The sequence below is a fragment of the Triticum aestivum genome, chromosome 7A (genome assembly GCF_018294505.1).
Source record: "Triticum aestivum cultivar Chinese Spring chromosome 7A, IWGSC CS RefSeq v2.1, whole genome shotgun sequence".
In the NCBI taxonomy this organism is placed as follows: Eukaryota; Viridiplantae; Streptophyta; class Magnoliopsida; order Poales; family Poaceae; genus Triticum; species Triticum aestivum.
Window position 1 is genome coordinate 52,550,385 of NC_057812.1, and position 4,277 is coordinate 52,554,661.

Genomic DNA, 4,277 nt, shown 5'->3' on the forward strand with positions numbered 1-4,277 from the left:
CATGACAAAGGAGTGCGGGTTAACTCGAGGACAGAAACTATCCTTGTTTTGTCTACTCACTGCTAATAAGACCAGTGTACCTTAAACATATGCACGGCACCACCCCATCCTTGGTATAATCTTCCCATTTTCATTTCCCGTGATTGTTCAGTCCCGCATAGATTCCTGCGCTGTGTAGTTAGTGTATAAATTAGGGCGTCCTAGACTGAGCCCTGGTGTAAACTAACTTCAAATGGCTTCTCCCGTGTTCTTGTGCATCCTCCTGGTCATATTTGGCAGCTACCTTTCCATTTGTGCTGCAGGCGACGGTAAGCAAAGCTTCGTTGTGGTGTCTACCAGATCATTTCAGACAGAAGATGTCTGCTCCACATCGACAGGTACGTACATATGTACATGAATTGAGGATAGTATAATTCAGCAGTATGACACTTGGATGTTTCAGTGACGTCGTGGCCAAACCGCGCCGCTGCGCCGCTGGTGCACCGGCACGGACCCTGCGCGAAGTCGCAGTCCACCGACAAGCCATCTTTCACGGAGGCGCTTCACAGAAGCCGCGTCCGCGCAGACTACATCATGAGCAAAGCGCCGAGGGGCACCACGGTGCAGGAGCAGGACGAGGGCAAGGTGAGCATCCCGGCGTACCTGGGGACCTCCGTCGACTCGCAGGAGTACGTGGTCACCTTGGGCCTGGGCACGCCGGCCGTGGAGCAGGTCGTCCTCCTGGACACCGGTAGTTACCTGTCGTGGGTGCAGTGCGCGCCATGCAACTCCAGCGACTGCTACCCTCAGAAGGACCCCTTGTTCGACCCGCGCAAGTCCTCCACCTACGCTCCCATCTCCTGCGGCTCCGACGTCTGCAAGATCCTCCAGTCCGACGACAAGTTGAACAATGGTTGCAGCATGAACGGCAATGGCACCCAGTCCCAGTGCGGGTATCGAGTCGAGTACGGAGGAGGGTCAAAGACCAGTGGCGTGTACAGCAACGAGGCGCTCACGCTGGCGCCCGGCATCGTCATCAAGGACTTCCATTTCGGCTGCGGATACAAGCAGGGTGGCCCGAATGACAAGTTCGACGGCCTGCTCGGACTCGGCCGCGCGCCCGAGTCGCTCCCGGTTCAGACCTCCGCAGTATACGGCGGCTCTTTCTCCTACTGCCTCCCGCCGGTGAGCAGCGGCACCGGGTTCCTCGCCCTTGGCGCGCCCAGCAACACCTCGGCCTTCTCATTCACGTCCATGACCCCCTTAATGGATTACGCCACGTTCTACGTGGTCGAGCTCACCGGTATCAGCGTCGGCGGGAAGCAGCTCCACATCCCACGGAAGGCGTTGGAGGGGGGCATGATCGTAGACTGCGGCAATATCATCACGCAGCTACCAACGACACCCCACGCGAAACTGCAGTCCGCGTTCCGGGCGGCCATGGCGGCTTATCCGCTCGTCCCAAGCGACCCGGACGAGACATGCTACAACTTCACCGGATACAGCAACGTCACCGTGCCCAAGGTCGCTCTCACGTTCAGCGGCGGCGTCACGATCGACCTCGATGTCCCCAACGGGGTTCTGTTGGACGGCTGTCTGGCCTTTGCCGAGTCCGGGCCAGATGGTTACGGCGGGACCATCGGCAACGTCCAAATGAGAACGTCGGAGATGTTGTACGACGTTAGGGGTGGTAGACTCGGATTCCGGGCAGGTGCCTGTTGACTCCTTAAGCTATGCCTTAATGGATCGGGAGCTAGCTTACAAAAAAATAATATCGGTTTGGTGTTAACTGCTCGACAGCTCCACACAGTGGATGGCCCATCCGATCGTCCCGTCGCTGTAGGAAATAAGCTCGTGCGCTCTTTATGCTTTGAATAATGTAGTGCATGGCAATGTGACGATACCCTTCGTACTCCCTCCGTTCCGAATTACTTGTCACAGATATGAATGTATTTAGATGTATTTTAGTTCTAGATACATCCATTTCTGCGACGAGTAATTTGAAACGGAGAGAATAGTGCTTTATGCACGTACTTTTTCATTTGCATTTTTCTTTTACTCTCCGTCTAGCAAGGCACACAGGAAGCTGTCATGGGATGGCGCGACATTACATGAATCGTGAGGCAGTTAGACCGGAGTTTGTTAGCAGTTAGTTGAGACCCTTTGTAATCAACATATACAGGGGAAAGAATAACAGAAAAGGTTGCGAAGTTAGGCGACACAAAACATTCTTTCTCTCTCTCTCTCTCTCTCTCTCTCTCTCCCTCCCTCCCTCTCTCCCTCTTTCTCTCTCTAATCATCTCAGCGATTCCGGGAACAACAATTGGCATCAGAGTCATGGGTGTCCGATCGTACGCCTGGTTGATCGAGTGGTGTCTGACCCACTACAGTCATGTTGGACTCGGAGACGGGGAAGGAGAAGAAGAAATGAGGTAAAACCACTACGGCACCGGTTGCACGACTTACTGCTGGCGGCAGTGGGGAAATCCGCGTGGTGGAGCCGGTGGTGTGTGAGACAGATTCATCGGCGTCCATGATGCTCACCCGCACCAACTACATAGAGCGGTTCTTGTTCATGCAGGTCAAGGTGCAGGCGGGCGGGTACTTGTTCATAATGAGCGTGAGGATCACCGTGCACTCTATGTCATCCTCATCAGCATGCCGCCGAAGTTGTTGCGCATGTCGGCGGCCAAGGACACAACCAAGATCGCCTGGGAAACGATCAAGTCCCTGTGATTGGGCAACGAGGACGTCCATGAAGCAAAGGCGTAGGTGCGCCGCTGCGAGTTTGAGGAACTCCGGTTCAAAGACGACGAGTCCATTGGGGACTTCGTGCCGCGCCTGGCAGGATCGTCACCGACCTGGAGCTGAACGATGAACCCCGTGAATGACCACATGGTTGTGCAACAGTTCCTTCGAGCTGTGTCGTGCAAGTATCATTAGATGGTCGTGGTGATCGAGTCGCTCCTGGATCTGAAGACCAGGATGATAGAGGAGCTCGCTGGGCATCTCTCGGCGTGCGAGGACCATTATGACCTTGACTAGTTGAGCCACTCCACCAGGCGTCTTCTTCTCACGGAGGAGTGGGCTGACAGTCAACAGCAACACACCTGTGGATCCTCTTCGAGTGGCGGAAACAGCAACACAACGGGGAATGGTGGTGTGGGCAGCTCTAGCGAGAAGATAAAGGGAAATGCCACTATTATGGTTAACCAGGGCATTGGAAAAAGGATTGCCGCACCAGGATTAAGGACTGGGAAGAGCAGTCCAAGCAGGGCCAAGCACATCTTGTCCGCGAAGGGGATGGGGCACCACGAGGGGCGAGCGTCGCATGTTTAGTACACTTGATGAATCAGTGCAGGGCACTATCATGTTTAGAGACGGGCCACACGTCATGATCCGAGGAAGGGGATAGGTCATCTTCAGAGAATAGAGCAGCAACCAATGAGCAATGTCAGAAGTTTACTTCATCCCAAGCCTCCGCGACAACATTATCTCTATTGGTCAACTAGATGAAGGGGGTGCAAGATCGAGATCCACGAGGGATTGATGATGATTCATGATCCTGTTCGGTGCATGCTCATTCGTTCTCTTAATCAAGATGCACAATACTAGTACAAACTGTTGAGTAACGTGATTGTATTAGGAAACATAGGTTAGACTAGGAAATATTCTGGCTTGCCTTGTACTCCAAGTAGATCATGTACTCCTATATATATCCCCATGAGGCTCAAACAATACAACAAACTATTCCACCAATCCTCCTCTCTCCCTTCTAGCATGGTATCTATCGCAAGTCGATCCTAAACCCTAGCCGCCGCCGCTTCCGCACTTGCGCGCCGCCCCTGGGGCGGTCGGCCTCCATGACCGCCGCCGGGGGCCGCGCCACCCGTACCTAGGGTTCGTCCGCCGGCTGTGTTGGCCGGCTGCCCTAGAGAGTCTTTTTCCCGATCCTTTGATCCGGGGTTTTCTCTCTCGCCGGTCGTTTTGATCGGCGTCTACTTTTTGGTTTTCCGATCTTTTCTTGATCGGTTTGCATCGCCCACCGCCGCCGTCGACACCTCACGCCTCTACTCCGACATCGGCGCAACCGGCCGGCTACTTCACCGACCCGGCGGCCTCGCGTGACAGGCAGCCCTCAAGGCCGTCGTCCTCGCGCCGGCCCGCCCGTCGATCTACGCCGGCCGTCACCGCCCTGCTCCGACCGGGACTCCTGCATCACCCCGACCCGGCGGCCTCGCGCCATGCGGCGGCAAATCATAGCCGCCCTGCCGCCCGCTGCCGCCGGCTTCATCTCG

The 4,277-nt window shown here is 55.4% G+C and overlaps 1 pseudogene; it reads left to right on the top strand.

Moving 5' to 3' along the window:
* Window positions 1-232: 232 nt before the first annotated feature.
* LOC123149270 (aspartyl protease AED1-like) lies at window positions 233-1,701 on the top strand (annotated as a pseudogene).
* The last annotated feature ends 2,576 nt before the right edge of the window (window positions 1,702-4,277 follow it).